This window comes from Apodemus sylvaticus, chromosome 2 (assembly GCF_947179515.1).
Source record: "Apodemus sylvaticus chromosome 2, mApoSyl1.1, whole genome shotgun sequence".
Lineage (NCBI taxonomy): Eukaryota > Metazoa > Chordata > Mammalia > Rodentia > Muridae > Apodemus > Apodemus sylvaticus.
Genome location: NC_067473.1, coordinates 60,540,445 through 60,558,178, shown reverse-complemented (window position 1 = coordinate 60,558,178; position 17,734 = coordinate 60,540,445). Strand labels below are relative to the sequence as shown.

At 41.8% G+C, this 17,734-nt stretch overlaps 1 protein-coding gene across 1 annotated transcript in view; it reads right to left on the bottom strand.

The window, feature by feature from the left end:
• Positions 1-15,400, bottom strand: part of Chrm2 (cholinergic receptor muscarinic 2) — a 141,888-nt gene extending 126,488 nt beyond the window's left edge. The window contains exons 1-2 of the mRNA XM_052173447.1: positions 15,070-15,400; positions 14,694-14,841 (exon numbers count right to left, since the gene is read on the bottom strand). The gene's annotated coding sequence lies outside the window, so the exon portion shown is untranslated. The remainder of the gene's footprint in view (positions 1-14,693; positions 14,842-15,069) is intronic.
• Between the last annotated feature and the right edge of the window lie 2,334 nt (positions 15,401-17,734).

Genomic DNA, 17,734 nt, shown 5'->3' with positions numbered 1-17,734 from the left:
TGCTGTTTGTCTTTGGTCATTTTGTCATTTACCTTACAGTCAAGTAAAAAGAAAGAAATGATACAAATCTATTCCTCGTACTGGAGGCAATATGTGCTGTTCCAACACTTGTGATCATCCATTGCAATATACATACAAGGAGTTTTGTCCTGTTGCAAGTCCATCTGCTTGACACAGAATAGATTAAGCTTAAACAAATAATACTATTATATACCTACAAGGGCAGCCTAGGAAAATTTTTGCTGAAACTTAATGGAGTGTTAGTTTTCAATGTGAAAAAATAGATCCAATGGGAATACTTTTTCCCAAAGGGAAATTGTATACAGCCTCATATTATTTTAGAATATAATTGACTTAATGTTATAGAAGCAACAGAAGTATACTGGAGTAGAAAGAATCTTGGAACTTTAAGCAGACTAAGGCATAAAAAAATCATCATTAGATAATATCTATTGAGTTTATCTTTGTGCTGAGATTACAAATAGATGCTGGATTCAATGCTGAGAAAAAGGAAAATTAAAATAATTTGTCAAAAAGAGGAAAAATATTATTCCTGCCATTATGTAGTAAGTTCTTCTAAAGAAAACAGACAATATCAATGAGAATTTAACTGTGTGTATCATGGATTTGAATTTAAATACAAGTAAAATAAGCATAGGACCCAGTGAGGTAAAAAAGTGAAGTTGAAGTTAGTGGATATCATTAGTGATCAAATGCAAATCCTATGCCTAATAGCTAGAATGGCTACATCAAGATATCAAACTGCATCAATCTGACTGAAGACCGAGAAGAAAGAAAAGGTCACAGTCCAGAGAAATGCTATGACCCCTCAGGATTCATCTTGCTTCTGGACAGAAGTGGGGATACTGGTAAGCCGAATTCAGACTTGTGGCCTTTCATCTAGAGGTCCCAGAGGTCGTATGTCTTTCATAGTTGAAACTTTCATTGAAGTGTTTAGTCTTTTTATCAAATTGTAGCATTATCATGACTGCTGAGTCTTGGGAAATCGGGCAATAAAGAGAAATGGAAGAGACACAGCTAGGTGGTGTTTTTTCCTCCCCACTCCTCAGCTAGACACTGGAGTGCAGAAGAGTCACCACCACTGGGTAAACAATATTTTCTTTGAATTATTTAGAAAACCCCCCTGCAAAATATAATAGTGGAAAAATAATTAACAAGATCCACACAATGGCAAGTAGCTGTGCCATATTCTTATCAAGCACCGTGACAGGGGTAACTTACTGACAAAAAGAACAGCACAGAGAGAACTGAAATACTTAAAATGATAAAATCTCTGGCTATCACTAAAGATTCATAGCATTTAAGAATGTAAGAATGAAGGATTAGAGAAAGTCTAGTATAAGAATAAAAGTATATTATATATGGGGAGAGGGGAATATTTCTTTTTTTTAATATTTTTATTTTCTGTGTTCTTTGTTTACATTCCAAATGATTTCCCCTTTCCCGGATCCCCCCTCCCCATATGTCCCATAAACCTTCTTCTCTCCATCCCTTCTCCAATATTTCTATAGTGTATAGCTTAAAAAAAACTTATTGAAGGGACAAGGGAAAAGCTTTAAATTCCAGGGTAAAAAACAACTGGCCTAACAGAATATTATTCTGATCTGAAAAGAAATGATTACCTAATAGTGAAAAGTAGTGGAAAGAAATGTAAATGCTTACTGCTAGGTAAAGTAGATTGTTAATCATCCTGTTGATACAGGATTCTAGAAAAGGTAAAACTGGAGACAGAAGAACAAAGAAGTGATGGTCAGTAGACAAGAAGGAATTTGGGTTGACAAGTGGGATATAGAAGATTTTCATAGGAAAGGAAGCATACTGCATTGTATTATCCCAATGTAAGTGCACCATTATCTTCTTGTTCAAGTGTCTATACTTAACACCAAGAAGAATGTATAATGTAAGTGATAAGCTTGTATGATAACCCTGTCACTCTCTAGAGGATGTTTGCTTTGTGAAGAACACTTGGGTGTAGAGGGACAGGCAATTGTGGGAATACTCCATATCTTTCCCACTAGTTTTGTGAATTCAAACTGTCCCAAAACATGAAGACTATTTTCAAAACCTAATGTAGCAAGAAAAATTATACATTGTAAGGGTGGAAAAGCAATTTGAGTTTTAGATGACTCGCCTGTTGATATTCAGTCTCATTTCAATTATATTAGAAATTTCAAGTAAGACTATGTGGGTTTGAGATAAATAATAATTCATAAATGTAATCAAGTAAGGGTTTGCTGCAAGTGAAAGAAATAAATCACAATAATTTAATTAAAAGAAGCAAATAAGATCATATCACTTTTAGAAAATCTGACCAATATATGGTACAAGGATTTCATGGAATCTGGGGACTTAGGGAAATTGCATCACGGATTTAGAGCAACCATCAATTATTTCTGAAAGAGTATTCCAGATATGAAGAAGTATCTACACAAAGGAGGAGAGCCATATCTATTACGGATAAGATAGGAGGGATATCAATTATGAAGTACAATCTAGATCCCATGTCTACTGAAATAATATTACTACATCAGCCCAGGGAACCTAAGAACCCTTACACAATGCTGCACAGCAACTTACTAGCTGAGGATTGGGGGAGAGAAAACAGATCCAAGAACTAAGGACCATGGGACATGCATTGCAAAACAGAAACTAAGTAAGGCAAGCTTGTGGACATCAAAGGAGAGATGTCTGACAAAGTCCTACTCTTTTATGGAAGCAAGCCCTTGGGATTCATCTAGACACTTCAAGAATGGAAATATGCCATTTTATTCGTTTAAATAAGAAAACTCACTGGAGAATAAATATGACCTCCTTTACTGCTAAAGAAAATAAGATTAATTAAAAAGTTTGGAAAGCCCTTGCAGAGATGGAAGCTGAGACGTCTTCATGTAAGTGGGAGCATTTAAAGAGGAGTGCTGAGGTTGTGAATTTCCTGCAGAAGGTGTTATGTAACCACAAACTGCAAGAGAGAGGGGAGCAATTATCACCTTAATTAATTAGGGCCCCGGTTGCCAGTCCCTTGTGAAAGATAATCCTTGATTAAAGGTGTCAGTATGTAAAAATATTGACTGATATGGAAACACAGGAGTGTGAAATTTCAATTAATTGTAGCAAAAATTAGCTAGTATTACCATTTACCAATAGACAGTGATGATTCTCTGGAGGCATTGGGTGTATAAACAGTTAAGAATTGACAACGGATACAAAACAGGGAGAGAATTGGTCTATTGATGTTTTACTTCCCCCAACAATTAGGTCCTTTGGTTCTTTATTTGTGTATTTGCAATATAAAAGTCAGCACTAAGTAAGAGCAATTGTTTTGCTTTGTGGAGAAAGGCTATAGGAGTAATTGTATAAAACAGGGACTAAATAACTGCATCAGCACACAACTTGGTTTTGCCCTAATCAAAAGAAACGTTACACACCTTTGATAAATACCTGAGAAATATTTTATGTCTAGGGAATTCAGAAACCTTTGCTTCTATGCCTCAATATAGCTCTCAAGGGACTTTCCATGTTCTACCATTTCCAAATAGGAAATAAACAAATTGGCCTTCTCCGGGCTACTGGCCAATATGATGGTTCTGAGCTTCACCTCAGACTCATCTCTTTAACAGGAGATCTATCTTCTGTCTTCTCTCTAAGTTAATTTTCTGAATGACGATTAGAAGTAGGACTTAACTCTGTATTCTTCTTCTTTTTCTCTTGGTCCTTGTTTTTATTGGACTCTGGTATACAATGTTCAATGGGACACATTCTTTAAAATGTGCCTGTTGTTCCTCCTTGGTGATAAAGATGGAGCAGGAATTGAGGGAATGGCCAACCAATAACTGGCCAACTAATAACTGGCCAACCAATATCTGAGACCTATCCCATGGGAGAGAGCCAATCCCCTGACACTATTAATGATACTCTGCTATGCTTGCAAATAGGAGCCTAGCATAACTGTTTCCTGAGAAACTTCATCTAGCAGCAGATCAAAACAGATGCAAAGACACACAGCCAAATATCAGGCAGAGATCAGGGAGTCCTTTGGAAGAGTGGGGATAGGATCGATCTGGAAAGGTTAAGGATACCATTAAGCCTACAGAGTCAACTAACCTGGGCCCATGGGGACTCACAGAGACTGAACCACCAACCAAAGTACATGCACAGACTGAACCTAGGCCCCCAACACATATGTAGCAGATGCACAGCTTGATCTTCATGTAGGTCCCCTAACAATTGGAACTGGGCTTGTCTCTGACTCTGCTGCCTGCTATTGGATCCCCTTCCTTTGACTGGACTGCCTAGTTGGGTCTGAGCGGGACAGGATGTGCATAGTCCTGCTGCAACTGGATGTCCCAGGGTGAAGTGGCACGCAAGGGGGGATTTTTCCTTATCTGAGGAGGAAAAGGAGTAATGGGTTAAGGGATTTATAAGATGGGACTGGGAGGACAAGAGGAAGTGGGGGTGTGATCAGATGTAAAGTGAATAAATAAACTAATAAAAAAATGTTCCTGTTCTACAGCAAAGCAAGCAAGCTTTCAGAACTGATGTTTCGCCACAGATGTGACTCTTATGCAAGTAACCTCAGACACAGGCTTAGACCAAGCTATTCAGTGTCAAAAAATAAACAAATAAAAACCAATTTTCTATTAATTTTAGGAAGAAAATGTAAAAAGTGAATACCACAAAGGGTAGACCTGAGGTATAGAAATAATATATCCAAAGAATTGACAAAAGTTGTAGGGTTTCCTAGAAGCATGGCATAGAAAGTCTCACTGAATTCTATATTTGTTTTGCTTTGCTGTGGGGGAGCTAGCCACTATTGTCACAGAGGAATGTCTCATTTACAAATTAGAAACAGTCACTAATATATAAATGCTTAGTCACAGAAAACAACCTATCATGGTCCTTTAAAAATAAAATCAGGCTGGAACTTATCTATCCACTTGTTAAAGACAACAGGATTTTTGTCATTATTATCTCTATTTTTTACAGTCCAGTCATTACCTCATTCCTGGTCTACCCTCTGGCAGTTCCTCGTCCCATTCCTCCTCCCTCTCCCCATCTCCAAGAGAATGTCCTTACACCTTCAACACCATAACACCTCCTGTCAGGTATCCCCACTCCCTGGGCTTCAATCTTTCCAGGGTTAGGTGCTACTTCTATCACTGAGGCCAGACCCAGCACTCTTCTGCTGTAAATATATAGGGGGGCCTCATATCAGCTACTGTTGTATGCTGCCTGGTTGGTGGCTCAGTAAGACAACAGGATATAAGCCTTTGTCATCCATAGAATCCCTCCTTCAGGACTCTTGTGACTCAGTACACAGGAAAAGAAATTTGTGCTAAGTCTACATATAAATATATAGCTGCACATTTTGTTGAAAAATTAGAGGAGAAAGTAATTCTGAGGATAAAGCAAGAAAACAAAAGCGCTATCTGTAATACATGCTTTGGGCCTGTGGTCACTTCCTTTCTTCTCCTTAAATTGAAGCCAAATATTGCAATCCAAAAAATTCAATTAGGAAATGAAAGGGAAATCCTACACATTTTACATGAGTTTAGGTAGAAACCTCTTCCCTTCAAAATAATTTCAAGGAAGGTACAGAAATAATAATCTACTTCAACAATACAAATGTATTTTATTTTGTGCTTAGAGTTTATGAAATGTAGAAAAAAAATCATCTCCAGGTAATTCTTTAGATACATAACTCATCCCTATTAAAGAGCCCTGGAGTAGTTCATTAGTCAAGAGATAAGAGGGCCATCTTTCTCTAGTTTATTGGTTTGATAAGGAAAAGGCATCTGCTTTATTAAACAGAGGAATCTTCTCAAGTAAGAAGTTTGAACAATGACATCAGAAATGATCAGCAAGACAATCCCATTCCTAGAGCTTAGTGGAGAAGCCTGTCCCTTAGAATCATCATGGTGTATGAGTATTTACAGCAGTGATAGGCAAATGTACCCTGTCAGAATTGAAGACAATTCCAACACTCTACTGAATCCTCCTGAGCAGCTGGGAAAAGGGAAAGGAAGAAGAGGAAGAGGAGCAGGTATATGTTTCTTTCCCTCCCAGAGTAAACCTAGCCAGGGCACTGTGAAGAGGGCAGCAGACAGGAGTGTTAGCATTAAAAAAAGTGTTCCGGGAAGACATCAGTGAGAAAGAACATGAAGACGTAGAAACTGAAATAAGGCTTACAAAGGGAACTGCATACTCAACCCTTCCCAGCCCAGGCAAACTCTATGGATGTAGATATGGAGTTGTTAACTGAGCTGCATGCAAACAAACTGGTATGCAGAAGACAGACACCACTACTCTCAGGTATGCTGAATTGTTAATTATTGCGTATACTGGAATCTGTCCAGGAAACCAAAAGCTTTCTGACTACATGCATCACTGTCTCTGGGTCTTGACAGTCTACAGAGACAAAGCTTTCGTGTTAAGTCCTATAGAAACATTTCAGGGTTGAGCGTTCTGTCTTTTTATCCCTCTCTTCCATGTCTGGTAAGTTCTAAAGCTTACCATTTATATTACTTTTTATTATTACTTAAAATGTGTCCCACTGTTGCTCACTTTGGGATGATAATCAGGTACCTGATGAAAATCTACATTCCTGGGAGACTTCTTGCTGACTCATGATCTCGTCGTGACGAACAGAGTATTCTAGGCAGTCAACCTATGAATTACTCTCTTTAAAAAGCCGGAAAAGGTAGGAGTCATTTATCCAGTTCTCAGAATCCTATCATTCAAAGCACTGGCTATATATGCTGACCATTGAAAACCTGTGTTTTTCTGTACCTAGAGGTCAGCACCCAAGGGTAAATGGATACTTAACCTCCAAAACAGACATCTGCCTTTCTGAGCCAAATGAAAACATAACACTTCAGAATACCACCCCCTACCACACTTCAATTATTCACTTCAATTTATCTTGAAAATACAGATGTTCAGCTTTGTTGGCCCATTGCACCATGTACTAGACATCTGAACCAAAGCTAGTATGTAGCCTAGGAAGATTTTTGTACAATAAAATAGAAAGGGACTATGAATATTTAAGGAGTTATGAACATCCATGCAAAAATTTTGTTAGAAAGTCAGTCAGCTATTTAAAATAAAACCCATATCTCATCATTTCTCAGCCTTCAGCCTAAGATTGCATATAAAAATCAATTCTTATTACCAATGTATTATAAATGCCTGCTTTTCATCACTAATGAAAATATATCCATTGTTCTTCTATTTTCCTTAATTTAAAAATTTTAGTTCTAGTTGTTATTTTATGACCAGAAACAGATTAAATCTGCTAAACCTCACAAGTACTTTCATTTTCAAATACTTTAGTTAAATATCCAGGAAAACAACTTGTCCAAAGCCATGGAATACTTTAAAATAATAACTCATGTCTTACCCTCCAAAACACATTATTATGACTATTAAACATCAAAAATTCCATGGTATTATTATGTTGATTCTGAATATAAATAAAAATCTGGTTACTTTTCATTGGCTATTTTAATAATAACATCACTGATGAATTAAAGGAAAAAGGAGAGGAGGAAGAAAATGATTAGAAAGAAGACATTGTCTAATAGTTATTTAGATTTTACTCTGATTGGTCAGGATACTAAGCTACTATGAATTCTGTCTCTTCAGACCAAAAAGGAAAAAATGATGAAGAACGCTGCAACTGGGGAAAGAGACTTTATCAGTGCTGGACAGTCTCACTGCATCAGTACTGGACAGTCTCACTGCATCAGTACTGGACAGTCTCACTGCATCAGTGCTGGACAGTCTCACTGTATCAGTGATGGACAGTCTCACTGTATCAGTGCTGGACAGTCTCACTGTATCAGTGATGGACAGTCGCACTGCATCAGTGCTGGACAGTTTCACTGCATCAGTGCTGGACAGTCTCATTGTATCAGTGCTGGACAGTCTCACTGGATCAGTACTGGACAGTCTCACTGCATCAGTGCTGGACAGTTTCACTGGGTCAGTACTGGACAGTCTCACTAGATCAGTACTGGACAGTCTCACTGCATCAGTGCTGGACAATCTCACTGCATCAGTGATGGACAGTCTCACTGCATCAGTGATGGACAGTCTCACTGGATCAGTGCTGGACAGTCTCACTGGATCAGTAGTGGACAGTCTCACTGGATCAGTGCTGGACAGTCTCACTGGATCAGTGCTGGACAGTCTCACTGGATCAGTGCTGGACAGTCTCACTGCATCAGTGCTGGACAGTCTTAATGTATCAGTACTAGACAGTCTCACTGTATTAGTGATGGACAATCTCACTGTATCAGTGATGGACAGTCTCACTGGATCAGTGCTGGACAGTCTTAATGTATCAGTACTAGACAGTCTCACTGTATTAGTGATGGACAGTCTCACTGGATCAGTGCTGGACAGTCTCACTGCATCAGTGCTGGACAATCTCACTGGATCAGTGCTGGACAGTCTCACTGGATCAGTGCTGGACAGTCTCACTGGATCAGTGCTGGACAGTCTCACTGGATCAGTGATGGACAGTCTCACTGGATCAGTGATGGACAGTCTCACTGTATTAGTGATGGACAGTCTCACTGGATCAGTACTGGACAGTCGCACTGCATCAGTGCTGGACAGTTTCACTGGGTCAGTACTGGACAGTCTCACTAGATCAGTACTGGACAGTCTCACTGCATCAGTGCTGGACAATCTCACTGCATCAGTGATGGACAGTCTCACTGGATCAGTGATGGACAGTCTCACTGGATCAGTGCTGGACAGTCTCACTGGATCAGTGATGGACAGTCTCACTGGATCAGTAGTGGACAGTCTCACTGGATCAGTGATGGACAGTCTCACTGCATCAGTGATGGGGGTGTTTATTATAACCCCTTGAGAAACATGGGAGAATTTGTAAAAAGAGTATGACATGCTCAGATTTGCATTATGAAAAGGAAGTCTGGCAGTGAGAGAAGGAGGTGTAGTAAGGAGCTGAATAAAGGTCTGAGGAACCCCCAGAAAAGAGAGATTTAGGGAGAGGTTCTGGAGAAGCCCCAAAGAGAGCACTGGTCTGCTTTGCCACTGAAGTAGAAGAAGCTGTAGAATTTGAAATGAGAAAGATAAGGTGTTCTTAGCATATCAGCTTCATGTCAGTCTGTTGGGTTCTGAGTGACTAATTAAAATGTGCTCATTAATGCAGACGAAGAGTAAAACGTCTAGACATTTCCAGCAAGAAAGTCTCCCCATTAAGTCAAAAGAGTTCATTTTTTTAAGTCCTCGGATCAAAGCTTACAGAATATCCTACTAGATTCTCCTCTTGGAAGTCTCCCTGTCTCCCATAAAAACATTTCACAATCATATTAAGTACAAAAGGATATATAGATCTAAATACATACATATATAGAATTTTGTAGATCTCTGCATAGTAGACAGCTTTTAACATTCTTAGAAAACAGAAAATCTTTTTACAATATCATTGTTTAAACTATTTTAATTAAACCTAATCTGAGTTATTTTTATTTTCAGATTGAAATGAAAGTGTTGCTAAACAATTAAACAATGATGAACGCCTCATAAACAAAGTGGTGCACTTTCTGCCTTTGAACACCAGAGGGCATCATTAGGTGTAAGCTTGGCTTGAGGAAGAAGAGTTGAGGAGGAAAGAATTCCATTACTAAGGACAGAAACTGATTCTTATAGTATACCCTTATCTACCATGAAACATTACCATGGTAACAGCAGCAGCTAAGATGATTGTATATTTAGGTCATAGTATAAAAGGAACTTCAGCATGCGAGAAGAAAGAAGAAAAGGAAATGAAGTAAGACTGGAATAGATAGCAGGCAAGCTCTAACTTCTCTTCCTCCACCTCAGCTGATAGCAGTTCACAAAGTCCCATTTGCCTTGCAAAGCAGAGGTTGACAACAAAGTCTGATTATAATTAAAAGAACCCGAATGTCCAAAGCAGGGGGAGGGAGGAGGAGAATGGTGAGAGATTCATTCACTATAATACAATGGAGAGATGCTAGAATTCATTCACTATAATACAATGGAGAGATGCTAGACTGGACATTGACTTGGGAAGTTTTTCATGAAGTACTTAGATGTTTCACTTTGAGGAACTCTGTTTATCCACTTATCATGGGTTCGACTGGAAGGCATCTGACATTCATCCACTTGGCTCTCTTGCTTTAGCTGAGACGTGGACGTGACACTTGGAAAAGTGCCTGGTACTCTTAATGCCTTTGATTTCTTCCACCAGAAATAATAACAAACTAAGTAGAATAAGCATGTCATGCCAACTAAGAACGTAGTTGGCCCTGACTCTTCTTATGTTTCTTTGCCTGGATGTAAGGGGTCTAAGCAGAACAGGCAGGGTTGAATTAAATGGATTGAAAATGGAATATCACAGTGTTGCTTTCCCCAAACACAAGAAAAATACAGGTTATGCCTCTATATACAGTCAATTAGCACAGTGTCAGAGTGAAGCCTTGGGGAGTCCAACAGGCTGTGTTTGCATCTTGGGGCTGCAACATACTATTTATGTGATTTGGGGACATCACTGCAATTCTGTGACTGTAGGTTTCCTTTCCTGTAAAAGCAAGAAACTAGCATCATCTATATCCTAGGACTGTGGCAATGAGAAAATGGATTCATATATTTACCCATTCAGCAAAGATTTATTGAGTTCCTGGGATGTGCTTGACACTATTTAAAATCATAAGGATTTGTAGCAAAACAGATAATATAATGCATGTAAGCTGCTTAAGAAAGTACCAGGAGTTTAGCATAAAGTTTGAAAATGCCTAAGGAACAATGACCTGCTTCCCATGACTTACCCCCAGCCTCTCTTACACACACACACACACACACACACACACACACACTCACACACACCAGGTAGGGGGAGACATTCATGCACACATGTACATATACCACAAGACAACAGCAGAACCTAGGATATGTAGAAAATACATTTGCTTTGCTGACCCCTAATGAAAGGGATTGGAACATCTGCTCAATGAACCAGAGGAAACAGAATGCAAACAAACGATAAGGATGATGGGCAGCTGTAAATAGCCACAAGGAGAGTTTTACCAGGGTTTAATATATTTGAGTCCTGGTGGTGACATAGCATGGACATCAAAAATAATATACCAGTGCAAACGTAATTTTTATGAATAAACATAGTCTTTTAAGGGGACTGTAACACATTGTTTGTCAGTCTCTACCATATAGAGTAAAAGAAATATTAAGATCAGATGAAGAAGGCTTTCTGGGTAGTTATATGGAAAGATATGTAGGAACATTGTTTCCCCGCAGTGATGTATCAGACCAGTGTGAGGATCTGAGGATCAACCACACTTTATTAAGGTCATCTCCACAGAATCCTGCCCTGAAGTTCTCTCCTCCTCGCTCCCATTTCCCCTTTGCCTCTCCTACATTCAGCTCTAATTCTCTTCTTCGTCTTCCCCTTTCTACTCTACCCACTGCGGTGGGTCTTGGAGACCCATGCCTTCTCGTCAGCCAGCTTGCTCTGCAGTGACCACTGGACACTCACACCTTCAGTTCTTCCCTGGCCAGCCAGCCGACTAGCCTCCTTTGAAGATGCCCTAGCCCTCTATTACCCTTGGCCCTAGAAGTGGGTTGTTCTGGATTGGAATTTAGCAATTGCCCTCTAAGTTTGTGTCCAATTGCCTGGCTTGGGGATTAGGAGTGATTGTCTGGACAAAAAAAGAGATAAATTCACTTTTAGAGTAATTTGTTAGTTTTATTTTTGAAGACAGCAGTTTATTGCCCCCTCCCCCCATAGTTGCCTATGGGAGCTTGCCTGATTATGAGAGGTGTCTATATTTTAACTGTTAATCTTTTCCACGGCTGCCTCTGAAGTCACTTAAGAGCTTCAAACATGGTTTCTGGGGTCTCATGCACTTGAACTATGATAGGGATCCTGCAATCCACCTAGTTTCTTCTGCCAGTTCCCCTCCAGGCACCCTCAGGCACACTTACATAAGCCCACATCATTTCTCCTTTTACAGGCTGACGAAACATCTGTCAGGCAAGCTACTCTTACTTTCAGTCCGACAGCTCAACTTTTCCCTATGTCCACTCCATTCTACACACAGAACTTTCATGCCATAGACAAACCTGGGGAGATGTCCCCAGCCTTTAGGAAGTCAGTTTTGGATTTTAAGACTCATTTCCCAATATTATTTCATCTCAGAAAGTCCAGAAAGTTGATGAGAAGTGGTTTATCATTATATTACCAAAACGTCAACACGCTTTTTTTAGTAACAGGGTGACAATCTGGCTTTAACATGACTCTTAAGTCCCTTTCCTAAGGGAAAGTTGTAACAGTGTTGGCACAAAGTTCTTCCATCTTTGACCACAATCTCAAGAGTGCCCTTTCTCAATTGTAGCCCAATATAATTCTCAGCATGAAACTGTGTCTTGGCTTAATTGACTGGTTTTATCTCTACAGTCATCTGTGTCTTTGCAAAATTCAAGATGACCCAGGGATGCCTGATTACCAGAAGTTTCTATATATGTGTGTCAAGAACCCTGTTAGTGCTAGCAGAGAAAAGAACATATTCACCCTATGCTTATGAAGACAGTTTATGCGTATGCACCTAATTATCTGCAGAAAACATCGTGAAATCCTTTGCCCCACAATCCAGAGATCATTCACATGGAGTTTATGAGCTCAGCTGATTCTTTGCGCAAAGAACTCTTAATCCAGGAATGTGCCAATTGCAAGAAAGAGAAAGAAGGTGCAGGCCCACTCCAGTACTCAGCCATCAGACTACCCTGCAAGTGTTGGAAAACAGATACAGCTAGTTGGACTGGGGACAAGACACGCAGTGCTGGGAGGGCAAAATCCCTTCTCACTGCACCCCAGGAGTGCTCACCTCTTTGAACTGCCCCAGCTTACTTCTCCTTTAAATTCCCAATTCTGCCCGAGTGCCCTGAGGTTTCTCCAGGCTGTAGGAGCAGCTCCCCTCTTCATTTGGTCGGGTTGAGGAAGAAGCCTCAGCAAAGACGACCAAGGCTGCAGAAGCTGGGGGAATGCCCAAAGGTGTCTAAGGCGCTGGAGCACTAATGCTTGTATGGAAGAGTTTTGGGATGTATGTTTGTGTTGCTGGCTGCTTATGCGTTTCCATTTACCAACTGCCCACCCAGCGTAAAAGAAAGAATGAGAAAAGCAAAACTAGACCCCTCCCCCAAAAAGCAATAGAGAGGATTGTAAGGTCAGCTTGGGAGATTCTACACCTGCTGGAGCAAAAGGGCAAGGGGCTTCCTGCGGTGGGAAGCTTTGGAGCAGTGGGATTGCAGGAACAGACTCGCAGGGACCCTGAAATGACCCAAGAACATGAGAGGGCAGCTTGGCTGATGTGTCAGCAGGCAATTTTACTCGCCTTCAGAGTTTACTTCCATTTCTCTGCCCTCCTTCCAGCTCTTGGCAGCTAGTACTTCTCTCCGTGGGCATTTGCACACGAGCTCCTGAGTCTGCATCACATAAAAGGACTGAAAGACCGGTCGACCCTCCCTTGCACTGTTAGGTGGCTCAGAAGAGCCTTAAGGGCGCAGAATTCCGGAGATAGAAAGGTGGATGCATATATTGTAGAAGGATAGAGACAAAGTATCCCCCCTGCCCCCGTAGATGTCAATTTGGGTAAATTCTTACCCTTGGAGCGCTCTGCAAAGCAAGTCTCCCCGCTTGCTAGGCTTCTGACACTCCAGGAATATGGAAGGGTGGAGCGCACAGGTGGAATTTCTATGTTTTGTATCTGCAACCGGGTTTGGACCGCACCTCACTCGCTCCCAGAGCCACAAGTTAGAGATGATAGCTTAGCTCCTCAGGTGCCAACAGTAAAGGTCATTTGCAGCACAGCTATTCTCTATTTAAGACCCGCAGAGTGGTCCAGTACCCACCATGAGTTGGGAGGCCAAGCTCCTGCAGCGTCTGAGACTTCATCAACTCTGGGCTGGGGCCCCTTTCCTCAGCCACAGTGGACAATCAACCTTGTGTGCCAGCGGAGGAAAATGGGCTTGCAGAGGACTCCCTTCTCTCTCCTCCTGGAAACCTTCCCCAACCTTTTCCCCCTCCAAGGTCCGGGGACAAAACCAGTCTCCCTCACCGGAAGGCGGAGTCAGAGGACAGCGTGGAGTGGTGGCGAGAGGGGCCTCCACCCTAAACGCAGTGTGCCCAGACCCTAGGGTTTAAGGGGAACTTAAGGGGGAGGGGTGAGCGGCAAGAGGGACTGAGCTCTACTTGCCTTTCCCACGGCAGCATCTGGAGTGGGGGGGGGGGTATGAAGAGGAGCAGAGTCTGTGACAGCGGGAGGTAGCAAGGGGGGGGGGGGTGCCAAGCTCAAAGACAGAGCCATACTGGGGTATCGGCGCTCACAGGCTGCTTTTGCCACATTCCACTGGACTTAGCTACCCCAATGGTTCCCCCACCCCAGCTGTGAAATCCCTCCTTCTTTCAGACCCGCCAAGGTACACGTCCTCTCCAACAAGCCCCAGATGCCAAAGTTTCCATTGGAAAACCTGCACGTGTCGGGGACCACCAAACAATTCTTCCAAACCCAGATCCTCTGCGGACAGGGTCGGGTGATGGAGGAGCTGCAAGGTACCAGGGCCCTTGGTGTGGACAATCAGAAAACCGGGCGATATAGCCGAGTCTTTACCTGTCGCTGACTTAGTCGCCAGGGGCTGCGATCTGGTGGAGTCTGGCTGGAGCGAGGAGCCTTTGGCGGGCTCAGGTTGGACGGGCTTGGGAGCGAGCGGCACAGTTTAGAGTCCTCAGCTGGCTGCCCGCTTGCCTTCTCCCTGGATCTTGTGAGAGAAAAGCGAAAGATTAGTTGTCGCCGCCGCACTTAGACGGGTGGAGCAAGGAAGGCGGGGAGACTGCGGACCCCAAGGCTCAGAGAAGGCTGCAGGGCATTTCCTGTCTCTCAGCTAATCTGGGACCCCAATGGTCTGTTCAGACTGGAGTTAAATTGCATCTGTCCGCCGCCCTGAGCATCATACCTCCCAAAACACAGGCAAATAAGACTTTCAAACCTGGCTTTCAGGGAGATGACTGCGGACACCAAAACAGAAAGGAGACCTGGATATGGTGAAGAGCTGGGCGGGCTTCATTTCTTCACCCGAGTGCCTGGGAAGTAGCACTTAGTGTCTGGGAGCTGCACTCCTCCACTTCTCCTTGCGCCTCTGGCGATTTCCAAGTGGGATCTGTGACTTCAGGGCTCTGGCCAAGCCCGCAGGCTGGCGTGTGCGTGTGTGCGTGTGTGCGTGTGTGCGAGTGTGTGTGTCTGTGCCCCCGCGTGCCTGCTCTCAGGAACTGGTCTCTCTCCTCGCCCTCACCCGCTGTGTGTAGCAGCAGAGCGAGAGTGGTGTCTCTATTTGTGCGTTTGTGTTCGATTAGCTGCAATGGGCGGACAGTTTCTGGAGAGAGCATTTACAATTTTCTTTCGTTCTGACAGGATTAGTTGCCGTTGAAGGGGGCTCCGCCAATGAAATCTTCTCTGCGCTCTGATTTGGCGGTTCTTCTGTGCAAATATGACAGCTTTTTCTCTCAGCTCTTTTCTGCATCTCTCCATGTCCGTCCCCAGAGCCCAGTTCTCCATCTGCAATTTCTACACTACAACCTTTGCAATCACCACCACCACCCCTAGGTCCCATGCCAGCAAGTGCCGGGTTGCTACAAAGGTGACAGGGCAGACTGGGAAGAAGGCTTGTTGATTGCAGAAGATTCTTAAGCCCCGTGTTTCCAGGTGGGGAAATGTTAGAATGAATGCAATATACTTTGTACTAAATATATAGTCATGGAGAAGTGTACATATTGTTTATTTCTTTGATGGTAACTAATGTATTAGAAAAAAACAGATTTTTATTTATCTGTCTTTGCCCTTTTTTTCCCCATATAGGCCAATGCCTATGTGTTCTCATCAGTTAATGGGAAGTAGTAGTTTATAGAGTATAATAGTGATGCTTTGGTGAGGTGGATTTTGCTATCAAGGAAAATAAAAGATGTGCATTTACTGTGTTCAGAGCACGGACTAATTTTGGTTTCATTTATTTTTAATGAGAAATCCCTTCCCAGATTTTTACCCATTGTTTGAAAGTATGGAACTTGTTTGATAATATCATGATGTGATTATTCTAAAGTGTAGCTGAGGACAACACTTGGTCTTGATGATGTATATTGTATATGATGACATAAATATGTGTTACAGAATGTGGCTTTCATTTCCAAATAGAATTAAAGAAGAAATCATTGCAACCTTAAACTAAATAACAAAGAGCGGGACCTATCTCCTCTTTGATCACAGAGACAGAGAAATTGCTATTTATTATGCTCAGTGCAATTCAGCCCAATTCGTGTTGCCCTGTCCTTGGCTGGGTGTTAGAGAGCATACAAAACAATGAAGCCACGGTTCCTTTTCCTTCTAAGGTTCCCATCTTTGAGAAGAAATACCCACATGAAGCTCTTGTAGAGAGGCTGACCATCAAGATGACAAATTATACATTAATATAAACTCATTGATGAATGAAAATCCTATAGCTGTGCCTAAGTAGGACTGACACAAATTCAATTTTGCTTGAGGAAAGCTATGCTGGTGTAGAGGATGCCAGTGGTGTGTCTTTGCCCTCTGAGTCCATGCAGGCATTTCAGTCTTGTTTGAGAAAGACAGTTCTGAGCATTATTGCCCTCAGCTTACCCCAGAACTGGGTTTCAGTCAGTAAGCACCTGATTTACATTTTCATTTTTTTCTCTCTGTTGGGTACTATAGAAAATAAGTTCACAAACATTCCATCTGCCATTATCTCTAAGCAGCCTTCAGAAATTCACACCCTCATAATATGCCTGAGGTTTTTGTTGATGCACATGTGTGCATGCTTGCAGACTCACACACCATACACACACACACACACACACACACTCACACATTGAAACTGAAAAAAAAGGTAATAGATTTCTGATGAGCAACAGAGACGAAAGCCCAGGAGTTTATTAACCTGGACTCTGGTTCTGTTTTTGTTTCCCATTATGAATCTGTTCTTCCTAAGAGACTCTACCTATTCCAAAAAGACAAATAAGTAAATAGCCAGCAAAGGCTCACAACATACCAGGCTTTGGTGAGGAGCTGGAAACAGAAGTGACCCTTTAGTAAGCAAGCCTCAAGAATGCCCATTTTCTTAAGTCATTACTGAGAACAACTTTATTGTGTATACTTGTATCTTGGCCACTCACTGTCGGAAGTGAAGAAATTATTTAACTACTCTGAATGTCAACTTTTTAAATTTGTAAAATGGATATCTTCTAGACTTGTTATGTAGAACAGTAGAATCAACTGCTACAAAGTTCTCAGCGTGTGTATATATATATACACGTATTCTTTTTTGGCACATGACAGTTTAGCTATGGCTGCAGGTTGTCAGTTAGGATTTAAGGATTCCGATTCCTGGCTCATGGCCTCCACCTCTTTGAAAGTGTTTACCAGGAAGCAGTGCAGGCAGAACCAAGGATGCTCTCCACCAGAGTGATGCAAGGTGCATGTTAAACATAATCCATCATCACACTGACCCCAGGGAGCCTCAGTCTTTCCCCCTTCTAGTTTCTTTCTGTACAGGAAATGAGCATGCGTTTTCTGAGCATTTTATTTTCATCTCTTAAACAAGTTCACTTTCTGAGATAAAAGAGTGTTCCTTCACCCCAGGAATA